This window comes from Crocodylus siamensis, chromosome 1 (genome assembly GCF_052110815.1).
Source record: "Crocodylus siamensis isolate JL-2025a chromosome 1, ASM5211081v1, whole genome shotgun sequence".
Taxonomy (NCBI): Eukaryota; Metazoa; Chordata; order Crocodylia; family Crocodylidae; genus Crocodylus; species Crocodylus siamensis.
This window is the reverse complement of record NC_143395.1, coordinates 77,525,838-77,543,620: the sequence shown is the minus strand read 5'-3', so window position 1 is coordinate 77,543,620 and position 17,783 is coordinate 77,525,838. Positions and strand designations below refer to the sequence as shown.

The 17,783-nt window shown below is 41.6% G+C and overlaps 1 protein-coding gene across 6 annotated transcripts in view; it reads right to left on the bottom strand.

The window, feature by feature from the left end:
* KLHL32 (kelch like family member 32) overlaps window positions 1-17,783 on the bottom strand; it is a 299,877-nt gene that overhangs the window by 52,779 nt on the left and 229,315 nt on the right. The window lies entirely within an intron of this gene.

Sequence of the window (17,783 nt, the reverse complement as noted above, 5' to 3'; positions counted from 1 at the left end):
TGACTGAGCCTGCGGTATTCAAAAACAGAGACACAGGGACTGGATTAAAGGAGCTAAGAACAGGCACAGAAATTTGGGGAAAGTAAGTCGTATTTCCCTCAAATGTAAATGAGCACTGACCCTATGAGATGCACAAAGATAGGGCTACCATGTTTCCAATCCTAAGAAAGGGGATAAGCAGGTCTAGAGAATGTGTTTCTGGGCCTTCAGGGAGGATTGCATTGTTCCCGATGCGAACTTTGTTGGGGGACTTCTTGAGAAACCCTTGATCAGCTTACAAGGGCTTTCATATCTCAGGGCTGTTTTCTTGGTTTTGGCTCTAGTTGCCTTAACAATGACAACTCCCAGAGCACAGTGTCTTGAGAGCAGGCTTTATTCTATGAACTAGCTGTTTTCTGACTAGTTGAAATTTTATTTTTAACTGTCAATACTGAACCCCTTTCAGCCACACAGCAACCTGACTGGCTAGCATTACAGCTGATCTGGTAGCTTGCATGATAAATTATAGTGTGATTTAGGGAGCAGTACATAATGCAGCAATAGCAAATTAATTTATCAAAATTAATGGTGTTACAGTGAATCGCAATGTATTAAAAATGATTTCTTGCTACTTTCTCAAGTGTTAATAAGATACATCTTCCTAAAACATTTAAGCTTTAGGGCATCGCTCATCATTCTTGATTACCTGATTTTTTGTGGGGCCAGACAGAAGTATTGTCCTGTACAGACCTCATCAAAAGAACACCTAACCTAGCTAAAGTTTGGTAGACTGCATGGGCATGTGAAAAAACAAATTTTGGATGCACTACCTATTGACGTATTTCAGTGCCTCACAAATTTAATGCACTTATCTTCACAGTGTTTTTGTGAAGTGAAGTCGATTCCATGAGCCAGATCCTTCTCCACCTCTAAGATAAATAAATGGCACATACATGACTTCTGAGCATCTGAGACACTGAATGCAACAGCCACCAAAGCACAAGGATATCTATAGTGTTTACTCATCTTATGTTTGGCCTACTGTACACGCTCAGAAGTGATCCATTTATAACCACTTAGGCATGACTCCACTTCTGCTCTGCTGCAATCCATTTCTATCTGGGAAAACACATACACTCCACATAAGCCCCTGAACCTTTAATTACACACTACTGACAGGCGAAAGGAGAGAGTGATCCCCACTCACCTTTTGCCTAGTGGTGAGGATGCTCACTCAGAAGGTTGGAAAACCAGTGTTAGACTTCTCCAGCAACTATGTATGTATTTTATCCAAAATGCTAGTTAATAAAAATAGATAACAATCTAAGACCAGAGCACAGGGCTCCATCCTTCCCTGGGCAGAGTTCACCTTGCTCTCCTTCCTGCCCCTTGGCTGTTTCAATCTTGACAGTCCAGTCACCATCTGACGCAAAGCATTACCGGTTTTATTTTGAAATTATAAGCACCTTCCTTTTAAGCATCTCAAAGCAATTTATAGGCATTAATGAATTACAGTATCCTTGTGAGATAGGTAAAATACTATTCCCTGTCTAGGCGTGGAACTTGAGCCACAGAGATTAAATGATTTAACCCATGAAGTTGAGCACATAATCAGTATCATCTGGGTTCCAGTCCTGTGCCGTAACCAAATAAAATTTTTCCCCCAAAACAAAAACCCAGCTAACTCTCCATCAGCTGTCATGCCACAGAATAAAATCTGGTAAAACTGATATATCTGGCCATGTTGTCTCTGCACAAGATAGGATAGATCAGAACACTAAATCTGACCTGTCTTTATCATTTGAGGGTCATTTGTGCCTTTATGCTGTATCTTCACCTTGGTAGAAAGATGCCTCCTATCACTCCCTGGAGTACAGAGGACAAAAATAACCTGTCCTTTATTAGGAGGAAAAGCATTGCCACACCATTTCAGAGGGCTTCTGCATACCTGGCTAGATCTACTGGTTAACACATAGGGCTGTTGTGATGCCCTGTCGCTTTGGCAATATCTGTGTGCAGGTCCCTTCCCCCCTACCACACACCCACCTTCTGGGGATGGGTTTATAAGGCACACTGCAATTTCACTGCTGCAGATGCCACTCTGAAACCAATTTGTGCTAGTAAGTGTCCTCTGGAACAAATAGTTTTAAGATGCCTAACTCGGCTACCATTCTATATTTTAGCACTTCTGGACTGATTAGCTGGAAAATTAAACATGCAAACAAAATAAAATGAGTGGAGTGGGATTGATTACAGTAAAAAGTCTATATTTGCTTTAGCCATCAATATATCTTTTGCTTAAATAAGACCATTAAAGGAATAAGTTTGCAAAGTAACACTCAACTAAAATAGTGGTGCCTGCAGGCCACATCTGGCCTGCAAGACCCTGTTACTCATCCCACAAGCCTCCACACAGGTCTGGAAATTTGACAGCAGGGAAGTGGTGGACTCATTAATTGCTTCTCCCTTGCTGCTAAATTTCTGAACCCAATGAGAGCCCTGTGAAACAGATGACATGGCCCTACATGCAAGACTGCCAACATGCAGTGGGGCCAAGCATATAGGATCACTCCATGGCTGGATTCAGCCCCTGTCAGGCTGGCAGGTCTGGCATGAACAGGGTCAGCATGCCACAACTGTAGACCACCCCGTTGCATGGGATCCAGCCTGGGGACCAGCCTTGCACTACTCATCCAGCTCACAGGGCTGCAAGTCCGAACACCACTGTACTAGAGCATACCAATTCATAAGCAAGCCCCTCATAACTGAGTCCAAAAGATACCTCAGTTGGATTTTCCCATCCCTAAATGTTATCAAGTGTAAACAGAGGAAACAGCTCCTGTTTGTCACCTATTTTCTGGTTCACTGTAGAATACTTGGGGTTGACATTCTGGCAGATGTTATGCTGGCAAAACCTGTCAATTTTACCTATGTTTGGTTTATAGATTTCCAAAAGGCACTAACACAAAAGTGTATCAACACAAAAACAGATTTGTCTAGCTATGACTTTCCACTATTGTTTGAAATTCAGTTTAGGAAACTGAAATTAGCAATTGCATTAGACTGATTTTCATAATCTGGTTTTTCATTTTTGAGCAGTGAAAGGAAGGTAGAGTAATAGTTTTTTTTCTTTAAAGTTTAGATAATATTAAACTTTAGATCTGCTGATTTTTTAAACAATTTTTTTAGGCTAGGAAATGCACTTTATATAGTCACACCAAGTACTTTGAATGCATATATTTCTATGAAATGTTATAGACTTATCTAACACAATCTATAAGTGTTGCATCAGTTTCTATAATATAATGTAGGGTTTATACCAGTCATTGCTATCTTAGGTGTTACATGAAACTAGACAATCAAAATGTGCATTCTTTCTCCAGTTGTATGCATTGGGATGGATATCTTGCTATTTTATTACAAAAATATTAGGGCCATTTTTTCCAAACGTGGGTGCCAAAGTTGTGCTTACAAAAATATGATTGCACATATAGTCATTGCACATGCACATGCAACCCCTGACTCCCAGATGAGAAAATGAGGCTTTCCTAATTAATGTGTCTTTTTTAATTAGCAAGGATGAGCACACTTTTTGCAAGCACAATGGCTGCAAAAGAGTCATCCTTCTATCACTGTCCAACAATGAGGCATCTTTTCACAGGGATATCACCAGCATGTTAACTGCAGGAGGAACATGGTTTTCTGGCCTGCTTTTTGTTGTTATTTTAAATGAACCAAGTTGTGAGCTCCTTGCCAAGTTTCTCATTTTGGGCTTTGTAGACAAATAGTATTTAAGTTTGTCTATTTCCTCCTGTCCACTTCAGTCCTTTTGTTATCACACACCTGATTGCATAAGTCCTCTCAGAGCACATTATGTGCTAGCAAGGCTTGCACTGCAAATTTCAGCACTGCAAGAACTGATTTTAACAAGGACGACCCACTATTGTTAACTGCATGCATTTTCACATCAGCAGCCAACATTTTTTTTTCTTGAATTCTGCCAAGAATGCATCTCAGAGAAAAGAAGAACAGTATCTTCTGGGATATGACACTCAACTCTGATTTTTTAACATATTTTTTTTCTTTTTTTAAATGCAGAAAAGAACATGTGAGCATATTACTTGGTGTCCACTGGGTGTCATAATACATTGAACACTTTGCAGTTTAATTGAATGACCTGGTGGTAACGATGCCACTTCTGCTGACTCTGGTTTCCTCTCTAATCTCCAAGCAAGTTTTTTCATGACACCTCTTGTCAAATTTTCCTACGTGACTTTCCTAAGTTCATAAGACTATTTTTAAACATAACGTACAGATATAGGGCCAGATTTTCATAGTATTTAGGTACCTGCCATGTTAAAAATCTGATCATTAAGAGCCTTAGGAGCCTAAGTCAAAAGAGCTTTAAATGAGACTTTGGGCATCGCTATCCCAAGAACTTAAGTGCCTGGCAGCAGTGCCTTCAAGCACACTGTGTTGCTTTCTCTGGACTACCTTCAAAGTATAAAACAGAGTAGGAACATTCAGAAAGCGCTACAGGAAAGCTAATTAGCATTGTTGCATGAATGTGATAATTACCTGTAGTTTCACACAAAATAGCCACCTGCTTCCCAGTTAGCAAGTAGCCAAAACAGTGGACAGCAGTATGGCAAATCTGCCTTGCAGCCATGGCCTTAGGCTTCTAAAAGTAAAAATAACCAACCTAGTTTGGGTATTAGCATCAATTTATCCAAGGCAGCACAGTGCTAAGCATGGATGACTATCCCCTGATTCCTCAGTAAACTACTACTTTGACTGAGAGGTAGAAAACCCCCAAATTTTTGAAAATGAGACCTATCTTCCGAAGTCCGAGATTCTTAAGACATCCCTGATATGCTCAAAAGACTCAAAGCTGCTGTTCATGTGATTTCTCTACTTGCTGATGCCTAATTTTCAGCCACTCAGTGAGCACAAAGCTGTCTAAGCACCAGTGTTATCCCACAGCTAATGAGCTGCATGGAGCCTTACCTCAGAGGCTCTGAGGCTGAATTCTCAAACTAGACATTCCCACAGCTGTCTTGGTAGTGTGACTTAATCCTGTACCAGGCCTAAGATCTGGTATTTTCCAGATAATGTATTAGAAGGACCAGATAGGTAGAGCGTTGGCACAAAACTTGCAATAAATCCTACCTGGCATGTGGGCTAGGGAGAGACATTCAAAAAGCCAGAGCCTGAATTTATTCAATCTTTGCAGGTTAGTCCAACCTGCATAGTTTGAACCAATTTGCAAGGAACAGACATTCACAAAATGCAGGCACATTCCTGCAGTAGCTCAAGCCAGGAGCCGGAGGGTGCAAGAGCAGCCCTGGGCTGCAGGAAAGCTGTGCTAGAGGGGCATGTAGCTTGAAGTGAACTGGCCAGGAAGGGGGGTTTAATTCTCCACTCCCTGTCCCACCAGCATGGACCCAAGCTGGGGTCTGCCAGGCACTCCCCCCTTGCTGCTGCAGCCAGCCAGCATGGCCCTGAGGCAGAGGGTGCAGGGGAGGGGGTTATTTGCCCCTCTACCCACACTGCCCCTGCGGGACTTCAGCTGGGGTCCGCCTGTCCCAACCACTGCTGCTCCCTGCGTGGGACAAGCAGCAAGATAAACCCCCTCCTGTCCCCTCCACCAGATGCTGGAGGGAGGGGGGAAACCCTGCCCTCTCACCTAAGGGGCCCTGCCAGCTGACCTCTGGCCAGGCCCCCAACCCTGCCACTGAAGCGGCAAGGGGACAGGGCCCTGCCGGGGCAGCAGCTCCTGTCCTGGTACCCAGAGAGTGTGAGCCTCTTCCCAATGGTGAGGCCAAGAATAAGGGGTCAGAGCTGACACAAACTGTGTGGGGTGAGTGGCAGCACCGGGACTTGAAGGGGGCCACAGCTCCCCAAGCCCCCTAGTGCTACCACTACTTGCCCCATGCCGTCTGTGGCAGCTTTCCCCACTCTGCAGCATGGCCCCCCCTGCTGGAAAGAGGCTTGCACTCTGGGACACTGTGACATGGGCTGCAGCCCCCATCATGGTCACTTCCCCCTCACCGCTCCCAGAGCAGTGGGGGTGGGGACAGAGGCCAGCTGGCATGGGCCCCTTAGGCAGAGGGCAGGGCAGGGGGTTATTCCCCCCTCTGCCCCTGGGGGACCGCAGCCAGGTCTACTCACCCCGACTGCTGCTGCCACCGCTCACTCCCTGCAGGGGGTGAGTGGTGAGATAAGCCCCTTTAACCAGATGTGAGAGGGAGAGAGGAAAATAACACCCCACCCTGCACCCTCTGCCTGAAGGGCCATGCTAGTCGGTGTCTGGTAGTGCCCCAGCCCTGCTGCTGCAGCAGTGAGGGGGCAGCACCCAGTGGACACCAGCTCAGGTCTGTGCCGGTGGGAAAGGGAGGGGGAAATTAAACCCCCTCCCCGGCCAGTTCACTCCAAGCTACTGCCAGAGCTGGCCACGTCCCCACCACTGGAGCAGCTAGTAGAGAAATGCAGGTGCCTGCTGGTGGGACAGGAGAGGGAAGGGGAGGGAATAAACCTCTTCCCTTTTACCTTCTGGAGGCCGGTATCTGGCCAGACCCCCACCCCTCCCTGTCCTTGCTCTGGCTAGGGAACAGAGGGGCAGGGCCACTCCTGCTCCGCTGGAGCAGAGAGCACAGCTCAGCCAGGGCTGAAAAGCATGCTCAGATGCTGGGGGAGTCTGGTTTAACTTAAACCAGGAAGCGGCCTGGGACAGAAGTTCCATAAACTGTTTTGAGCTCAGTCACTGATACTGACACATTCTACCAGGTTTATCTCAAACTGGTTTTGGCTATTTTGAAACTGGTTTATGTGCACTTAGCTTATGTTCTGTTACAGGTTTAAACCAGTTTCTGATCACTTAAACTGGTTTATGTGTAATTTCTGTCCCTAGCCATAAAGAAAATGGGTGTGCATCTCCCCTAGTGGTTAGGACATTAACCCAAAATGCAGAAAATCTGCTCCAAATCAGGGAGAAGAAAGACTTCAACTCTACTAGAGTTATGTTATCAGCTATTTGGTATTCTGGAATGAATCTTTCTCAGTTTTCCCTGTTGAAGTTGTTACTCTCTAAATATTTAAACACTGATTAGGGCATTCCTGCATGCCAAGTGAGTATGCTAAAAGAGTGGGATATAAGGTCAGTGACTCTCTCTGGCCTAATGAATACTTAATTACTAATGCAAACTGGAGTATCTCCAACAGGAAAAGTGGAAGAGACAGATCCTAGAATAGCCTAGTGCAGGGGCGGACAATTATTTTGGGCAGAGGGCCGCTTACTGAGTTTTGACAAGCCATCAAGAGCCACATGACAGGCAGCCCAGGGCAGATAAATATTAATTTTCTAAATTTTTTAGGGGCCCTGCGGACCAGATAGAATGGCCTGGCGAGCCGTATCCAGCCCCCGGGCTGCATTTTGCCCACCCCTGGCCTAGTGAGTATGACAGTTGCATGAGTAACAGTTTGCTTCTACTCTAAAATCTTAGAATTTAACTGAGGTCTTCCACATCCAGGTGAGTGCCCTAAACACTTCATCTTGCTGTATTTTTCCATGGAAAAAAGTCTACCTAAGGCTATGACCTAGCTTAGGTACCTAATCCCAGGAGAGGATTTCCAGATGAAGATCTTGAATGGAAGGAGGACTCTATTTCTGATCAGTCAGGCCCCTAAACTTTAGGCATTTCTTCCACCCTGAGCTTGCTAGTTTCTGAGGCTCCATTCCTTTAATTCTGAGCTCTCACCAGGGCTAGATTAACTCTTTAGTGGGACCTAGGCAAACAAACTCGTAGGCCCCAGGCTGGCTGAGACTCTCCTCCCCATCCTAGCACTGCTCCTTGTGGGGAGCAGGGCTCACAGCCACTACCAGGAAGCAGCCACCATAGTGGCAAGGCCAGCAGAGGGGAAGGGAAGGGAGGCAGACGGGGCCATCTGCACTGCTGCTGCGGAGGGAAGGTCCAGCCCCCGCCCCCAGCACAGGGCCCTAGGCATGTGCCTAGCTTGCCTATGCGTTAATCCGGCTCTGGCTCTCACCAAGTACCTCATGGAGAATCCGAACACTCACCTCAGAGCTGAGTCCATTTGACAGGAGGCATTAAGTGTTACAATGCCAAATGAATGCATTTCAAATACCTTTGAGGATCTAGGTCTAAGATTTTTTTTACGATTACACATAATGTGATCATTGTCACCAAATTTCCGCTGCACTGACTTATCATTGTGAGATCATTGTACTTAACGGGTGAATTTCACAGACTCTGAAGTTATGGTTTCAATAAGTGTTCAAACAGCAAGTGTTCAAGGCTCCTTCTCACAGTCTTTTTGACTGCTTTTTTTCTCGTGCTCTCCTCCATATGAAAGGCACACTATGAATTTAAGGCCATGGAGCCTTCCAACTCTGCACCTAACCCATATTACTTTGATGGTCCTCTTGCAAAGCTGATCCCTGTTCTACAAGTAGAAGCTTAAGAAAGGTCCCCTAGTTCTTACCTCTCCTGGTTTCACCACACTTCAAAGTATTGTGATCTTCTAGGAGAGGCAACATAACCTACTTTCTCATGACCATGACAATAGTGGTAGCAGAAGACAACAGTTACTCAGGCAAGTTTCAGCAGCTGCTCTGAGCAATAGTATTGTAAAACATTAAAACTCTGACTGACTGGGAATATTGTCTTGCCATTTTCTAGTGTAAGTGACTAATTCAATCAATGTGAAGCAATACATTATTTCTAAAAACAGGATGCTGCTCGTGAACATAGCAGTGGTCCATAATGCCTTTTCACCTTCCATGTCTGGTTCTGAAGGAGTGGCTTTTCCTGCCTAATGTGTCCCTACCCACATTGTTTAGTTGCCTAAAGACTAAATTAGTAGCTTTTGCTTTACCCATACCATTACCAAAGAAGCTCAGCCAACTCGAAATACAGCTGCTCCAAGCAGCAGAATAATGTGTAAACACACATTTTTATATTCAAAGTACTGCGCTCATCTCCTGTTTCCTATCATCTGCAGTTTAGGGTCATGATGATAATCCAGGAAGACTTTAAATAGTTTAGATCAGAATCCTCCTTTTTCTCTCTCTCTTCCATATCTCTATAGTTATAAGCAGCTATAACTGTTTTTTAACTACAAAAAGAGTAACATGTAGTGAGGTGAATAGCTGGGCATTCACTGCAGAGGCTGCCTCTCATCTCTAGTCTATGCTCCATCAAAGCCTGAGGTTAGCAGCCTCTAAGTAGTAGGTAAAATGTACCTGTTTAATCAGATTTTAATTAACAAGGGCATAGTAAAATTGTGTGTTAAGTAATATGTTCTTTGGTAGAAGGGTTACCGATGTATGTACAAACAAATAATAATCAAACTTAGAAAAATACTACCCCTGTCCTTTAAACCACATGTGTTACTTTAACAGCAGTACAACACTAAGGACCCAAGAAATCTTCTTTTTACTTAACTATACATCGATCCAATTATACTAAAGAATCTTCCATGATAGATCAACACAACAAACTCCCTGAAACCTCATAAGCTAATGCTTATACAGCATTATAGCAATATATCTGAATATACACCAACATAGCATAACAGAAGCTATTTTACTGAAGGTGTGCCTTGATGTCATTTTTATGGAGTTGTTTTGATTTGTTTTTGTTTTTTTACCTAAACATGCATTCCCTGCTTAGCAGAAATAGATGACCTAAATTTAGGAACTACTGGCACAACAGTCATCATAGCTACTGGCCTGACAGTCTATGCAATTCCAGTTAATCGAGAATAAATTAGGTGGGATGTTGTGGCCCAAGTAATGCCTGCAAGTAATTTCTTCATTGCTTACAACAGCAGCAAAAAAACCCATGGAATAGAATCCACAAGTATCAAAATGAAAACTAGAAGCAAAGAACAGAGAGATTCCCTCCTAAATTACTGTTTTAATGCAATAAAAACCTGTCTAGATTGCTACAGTATAGGTTTACAGTAATAACAAGAAACGATTACATCTGAAAGGGAAAAAAAAACAAATTTGGAGGAAGTTCAGAGGAAAGTAACAAACAGTGCAACAAGATTAAGAGAATATTCATGTTGACAGCTAAAGTAAACAATAGAAGATATAGCTCTCTACACACATGTCGAGGAATGTTATAAAGGGGGACGGGGGTCAATTTTAATTGGCAGTCAATGATTCTAAGAGTGTAAGCAATGGAGCATAAACTGTATGAAACCATAGAATCAATGGAACAAACAGTTCAGCAAGGTTGCTGGAAATACCATCATTATAGCTATTTAATGTAAGGTTATGTTATTTTATATTACAGATAGAGTAGAAAAAATAAATCAATCCTTTTAAACAGCCCTGATCTCACACCAGCCTAACACCAATGTACTTGCATTATTCTGGCTTTACTCCTGGATTATGCCAGTGAAAGTGAGACTCAAAATTAGTTCTAGTATGGTTTATTCTACATGATAGCTCCTGAGACATTCGTTGTCATGATTCTTACCTTTGCATGAAGTGGATATTAATGAAAATGAGCCAACTACAAAAATAGCTGGTGAAAACTAGGCATCATGTAAGGAGACACCGTGCTAATATTTTATACAATTCTGCCAATATACCTCAGTCATAACATGCATCAACCCTTTTCTTCCACTCCTGGGCCTCTTTTGAGGAGAAGCTGACAATCCTGTTTATTGTGATGGTTTACCGTTAAGTATAAATACACACAAGGGACTAGCATTAGACCACCAACACAATTTCACTTACTGCCCAAGACAGCATTTAAACTCACTTCTCAAGAAGTAAAAGGATAATGTACCATATAAGCACGTCACTGTTAATGTACTAATTAAATGCACTCTCTTTTAGTTATCTATATTGTTACTATTAGTATTTGACCTAAACACCTAGCATCTGGTCAAAATGCATCTAACCCTTTGAAAAATGTCATTTTTAATCACCCTCATATAAAAATTTCCATAAAACTGTGGAATCAAATAATTTACAGTTAAAAACTTCAAATCTGAGTTGGTGGTATGGCATGGGTGACCTGGAAAATCTAGTATGACAACCAGCTTCTAAACTATAGTCTAGCATTCTAGTCAGCCATCCAAATTTTAGCTTCATTTAGCCCCTAGGTGGCTGAGAGACAGGCAGAGAATGACATGTCTCTCTGTAACAACCTTCCAGAGAGGATGCAAACCACATATGTGACTTGAGGGCCCAAGTTCCACTAAAATTCAGTGGGCTTGGAATATGTGCTGCAGAGTTAAATCTTCCTCTCAAAAATCTCACCCATTCACAACTGCACCAAGAAGCAGCTCAAGAGACAGATCTAGACAAACACTAAGCCTATGAGAAAAAGGCAACAAAAAAGAGGATCTATTCTCTGAGAGAGAATGCACCAAACCACCAAGGGCAAATAAAGGTTTATAAATTAGCAGTGTACTAAGGATGCTGACGAACGTGTTGACTTGGGCCACTTCCATATAGCTTTGAGCTCTGGAGCAGTAATGATCCACTGCATCCTTTTTACTGATAGGCTCAACAATGTGCCTCAGGCTTTCAGCCTGGCGTGTTTATTGCACTGTGGCTTTCCCATAATTTCCCTTTCTCCCTATTCAGGTTAATATATTGTTATTTCCAGTTTGTACTAAAGCAGGAGAATGATCCACCCCCCCTAATTTGACAGGAACAAGCAGAAACAAACGTTTTAGTCCTGGTGCAGTACCAGTACACTGAAATGTATTAACGGACTTTGAAAATCTCACAGGGCCATTGCTGAGCTGATATATTTTGTTCAATGGTTGAACAAACTATTGGTGGCAACATATCTGGCTGCTTTTCCAACATCACCTAAATCTTTTTTGATCAGTTGACAGTTAATTATGAATTATTACCTTGCTGATAACATGTAAAAAATAATCTTTTTTCTTAACTTACTTCACTTAAATTCACAAAAATAATCTAAAGTAGTCTAAACTTCAAAAAAATCACTTTACAGCCCTTTGTATAAGCAATAAAGTAAGATGGGGAAACAAACTATATTGAATTTCTGAGTACTCATTTTCACTCCAATGTGATTGAGGATTAGTCTTTTGGCTAAAATCAAGTGCAGAGCATAGTATCATTTGATAAATCTATTACTGGGGCACAGAATGACCTAATCAATATTCCCGCCTAACTATTATTATGCACCTCTGACCAGTGATGATCTAAGCCCCTGGAAAATCAAGATTTTTAATTAGATGACGACAGATCGCTATCTACAGCAAAACTAAAGCTAACATTATTTTATTAGCTTCTAAATTTGGCATATTACTTCACATAGTTTCCAACAAGAAGCCAACTGCTGCCAGACTTCTCCAGACACATACATTATTGTATAAGATTGATTACTTTTTCAATTATCAAGGGAAAGAAATCAGCTGTTTCCTTAAAGTAGAGCCAATGAGCCCTTTTAGAAATGGCCAGTTATGAGAAGATTCACTTTCCCCTAATAATAATCTAGTTATTTATGTTCTCAGCTGTAAAGCATTTGAAATTTCTCGTTGTGCAATATCTCTGTCAGTTATTTCAATCATAAATATAGAACAAGTGAAGAATGATACCAAAGAACTATTCATGTTTGTTTTAATTTGGGATTTTCCCTTTTTTTCCCCCCTACATTTTTACTTAATCCCTTCTTCCCCATCATTGTTTTTGCTGCACACACAATCTAATGCAGCACATAACCTATGTAACAGATACATACCTGATGTCTCCCGCATACTAATACACAATCGCTATAGAAAAAAATTAATAAAAAAATAGAATCCATAAAAGTAGAGCCAAATGGATGCTCTTTCTGATGCATGTGTTTTCAGGAATTGCTAGCTACATTTATTTTTAGAAGAAACTACATTTTCCCTGATTCCCCGAAAAAGCATTATTGTTGTTTAAGCTTGGCTACAAGGAAATAATAATAAAGCTAGAAAAGGTGTTCACAATGTTAAAGGCCTTTTGCTTTAGAGAGAAGCTGAGATTTGGGGGGGCAAACAAACATCAGAAGGTTTTTTGCAAAGCAAATGTTAAATCAATGACTTCCACAAAGGTATATCAGTTACCCATCCTCTGACCTCTCTTCAACATTACAAAATGAGTATGTTTCTTCATTCATATTTTTCTATTTTATAATATCTTGTGTAGTGTTGAACATGTTCCTGTGTTAATTTTTAGATGTTAAAATATTGAGCGTAGCTGAAAAAAATTAATTATTTGCCCTGGAATGGATGGTTTTATAGTCTAAATATCTGAAATTACAAGTTCAAATCACATAATTGTATGACTCCTTCATCATTCTGGGATTATGCTTTTTACTGAACAAGGTGTTTCTGGACAAAGCTTCATACCCAGCTACTTTGTACAGATCCATCAGTACTATTTTTATGACTAGGGAGAGATTGCATTTTTAATACAATCTCCTCTTCTTATGCCACTCTGCAGTAAATGTTTTATGTGGGATGGAGCCCAGAATCTGGGCATTCCCTCCAGCCCAGATATAGAGAAATACCTGGAGTGCTCTAATTAAGCAGATAACACTTTGAGATCTTTGGGAAAGCACATCAATTTAAAGAGTTAGGGCCTTGGCACATTTCTTTAAAATGCAATTAAGGTGTTAATCATGCCATACATAGTAACCCAGACACATGTTAAAGTCACTTTATGGTGTGGTAATATAGCAAATGCACCATAAAGATAGTCCACATAAAATGTGTAACGTCTCTGCAACTTGTTTGTGTCATGCGTTCAACGGATTATGTGTATGTTAGGATTGACCCATGACAGATCCCAATGCTCAGCTTAACCCAGGAATCCAGCATGAGGCAACCCAAGGTCAGGACACAAATCTCTCTCACCCAATCAGTGGGACTGAGCTGGGGAAAGCACAGGGTCCTGTGAGCCTGACATCAGGGACCGTCCCCCCAGTCTCAGGATCACTGAACCCATGTTCACTTTTTTAAGTTTCTGGGGCACCCATGGAAATGGCAGCTGGGGAGCTGGTGGTCTCCTGAGCCCAGTAGCTTCATCAGAACTACCAGATATAAAGTTTTAATGATCAGGTGTTTGCTGACCAGCCCAGCTTGCCCCGTCTCAAGCTAAACCCGGCGCTATCTGGAGACAGGGCCAACAATCAGCTGACTGCCAGTCCCAGCTAGACCCATGGGCACTCTTCTTTCACCTTGCCGGTGCAGGGGGAGCCTGGCATTATGATTCTGGACTCCCCCATCACTAGCAAGTAATAATGGCATGATGGGATCTGATCCCTCCTTCCAACAACCATGTCTCCTTAATATTGGTCCATTCTCTTGTTAATCTATTTAAGTCTGTATCGTATTTTTCAAGCTAGGAAGCTCAAGTTAGGAATGGGCACTTTCTTTGTAGTTAAATTAATACAGTACTGCTAAGTGCTTATCAGAGCTGTTTCAGTAGTAAAATTTATTTCTGTACCTTTTCAAGCTGTTCCTAAAACAAGAAGATCCTTTTAGAGTAGGAAAATAAATATAATACATTTTCTCTATTATTAAGAGAGGGATATACATGTATCATTTACTTTAGTCACTTCGTACTTGTTTGGAAAACTTTGCAAGATAATCTATAATTATCATGACAGTAGCATATAATTTTCACACGCTAGCAGTATTTTGATGGCTGCTAGAAACTATTATTTTTAAATGTTTCAAAATTTTGCTTTGGCCTGTATTTCACAACATTTAGTAAAACTGGACAAACCATAAATGACAGCCTGAAAAAAACAGCAGAGATCATATGCAAGCTACAGTTATTTCATATTTTAATCAGATCAGTTATTCAAGGATTGTCAACTGTCTATTCCTTCTTGTAACCATCTTCATCTTTACAAATATTTGGCTTGATTACATGTTTAAATCTTCCTCAACCAGTAAAAACAGCTGTGCCCTGGGGACATCGTCATCCTTTCCAGGGGTCCTGTCCTGTAAGGGCAGTTTTAATCTGTGGACTGGGCTCCCTGGGAGCCCCACTGGTGGAAAGTACCTTGGGGACATGTTGAATCAATGTTATTATAATATGTGTGTGGCCAGGAGGCCACACTAGTTACAGGTAGGACATATTAATCAAATAGTAGTATCCCCCATCAGCTTTTCTATTATCTGCCCCACTTTGTGCCAATTTCCTCTTGCTTCCCCAACACCTCTTGCTTTGCTGCTCTTCCTTAAGATGTGGGATGGGGATTTGTCAAAGTCAATGAGCACTTTATTACAGTGAGAGTGCTCAGTAATGAACAATTCAGAAATTTAATGAGATTCTGTAGATCTGTCTCCAGCCTGTCCATCAAGTTTCACTACTATAAAGCACCCTGACACTAATCCTCTGGCATACCCAATCTTCACCCTGGGCTGAATATTAGATTCTTCCATGGTATATTGCATTACCACTATAACCTTAGCAAAAATGATGAACTTAACTACACTTGAGGCAATATAGCTGGTCTGATTTGATTTTCTTCTATTAGGTTGACTATGAGGGAATTACTTATTTACTAAGATAAAGCAAAAACAGTTTCTTATTGCCCGCTGAATGCCTAAATTGGTAAATATTTATGTGCGTCTTTTAATATTCTGGAGAACCAGGAAATGGATATATATATATATATATATATATATATATATATATATCCTGCAGCAGAAAACCAGTTTAAATATTTTACATAACAACATTAGTAAACTTTATAGAGGCAATTATAGCACCACTTAAGTGGACAGGGAAGAGTTTGTTGTCACTCAAAAAGCAGTACATTATGAGAGATTATCTGCAGTGTCTGCAGTGTAACCTGAAGTACTAGCACAGGCTTTGTCATATCTGCTATATGAAGTATTCACCTAGGGCTATGCAGGCCATTAAGAAAACTGCTCTTGCATTTGTACTGTAGGACAGGGCCAGGGACACAGCACCAGAGAAATCCCACTTCCCAAGGGTGGTCCCAGCGAGGAGACATTGAGCTGACTCTTCCATTCTGTTTAGTGCTGGTATGCTTGTTAAAAAGGGAAGCAGTAAAGAGTATAACCTAATTTTCTGTAGAAACCTTTTCTACTGCAGGTATTCCAAAGCACTTTTCTGAGTACTTGCACCAGCAGTGAAGTAATAATAAAGGAAATAGGCTGGTCAGCAATACACTGTATACATCCTACCTCATCAAAACCATTTTATGGAGCAAGAGAATGTGTGCCAGGACTCTAGTATAATCTTACTTATACAGAAAAAGTTCCATGCCATAAACTCTGTAATATGGATGCTCCCAGGATTTGGGCAAAGGAAGGATTCAATTTGGAGGAAATTGACTTCAGATTTTGGTCACTATGGTGTTGTAACTGTAATGGTTCATCCAATAAAAGGTTTTACCAAACTCCTCAACATTTAGGAAATACATTAATGGGAACATAATTCAACCAAGCGATCAAACTATTGAGCATTGGTAGGTTAGCACCCTTCAGATGAGCATAAAAGTAATAGTTTGTTCTTTTATGGCTCAAGTTGTCTGTAGATCCTGAAGTGCCTTACAAAGGAAGGGAAATATCATTATCTTCATTTTCACAGTGGAGAAACTGAATGACTTGCTCTAGGTCACACAGCAGATAACTTGCCTTTAAGAGAGCCCTAAAAAGACCCTAAACAGGCCCTATCCTTCTCACTGGATCAAGGTACTTTCCTTCCTAACAGGATAAAATTCTGTTCCTTCTGCTTTCTATCTTAAAAAACCTAAGTTGCCTTCCCCCACTTTATTATTTTAATGAATAGAATGGATATTTGCTTCCACTACATTCCTAAACATCCATTTCCCAAGATATTTTGTAGGATTGTTTCCTAAACTGGATTTTGTCTGTATGCTCACATGTATGTATGAGTCTGTGTATGACAAAAATATATATGGGTATGTGAATACATATTTCTTTAGCATCAGATTTTTAATCCACACTGGGTGCATCTACATGAGATGTTAACTGTGGAGCTGACTAATTAGCTCCACAGTAACTGTCTTAGTGTTTACAAGTAAACCCCTATCAGGGCACGGGAAGCTAAAAAACTCTGCAGAAGGGTAGTACTTGTATTTACAAATACTACCTTCCTGCAGTTTATTAATGTGCAGCAGTGCACATGTAGACGCTGATCCAATTGGCTAGGGTAGGAGGCTTCAGTGCAGGGGTTGCCTGCTGGCTAGTTCCACACTGAAGCACCCTCATGCCCCACCCAACCCCTCCACAGCACATTGAGCCCAGTTAGAGCAGCCCTGGGCTGGCAGGCTGACTCCCAGAGCCCCCTGCCAGACAGGGCTGCTCCAACCAGGGTTCACATGTTGTCTGTCTATCCATGCATAAACTCCAGAGCTGGTTGCTTTGGAGTTAAATGCTCCTGGGCGCATGTTCTAATAAGCTCTTGAGTTTATTCAATGCACTCATTATGTGTGTAGGTGTGTCCACTATTTGTAATGCTGCGACACTACAGTTGTCTCCTGATACCATACCAGAAACCACAAGTCAAACACAAACCAAACTCCTCCAAATCAACTAACTGCACTAAAACAGCCAAGCAGAACTTATGGGTACCTATACTTGTGCCCAATGCTTGCTCCAATTATAATGCATTGGAGCAGATTCGATTTATCGAGTCTGCTGGAGCATTCTAATTAGAACAGTACAGAAGCCTCAGCGTCACGTGTATTCAACATCCCCAAATTTCAAAATGGTGGTGAGGGCACTTTAACTAAAGCTTGTTGGACAAGCTT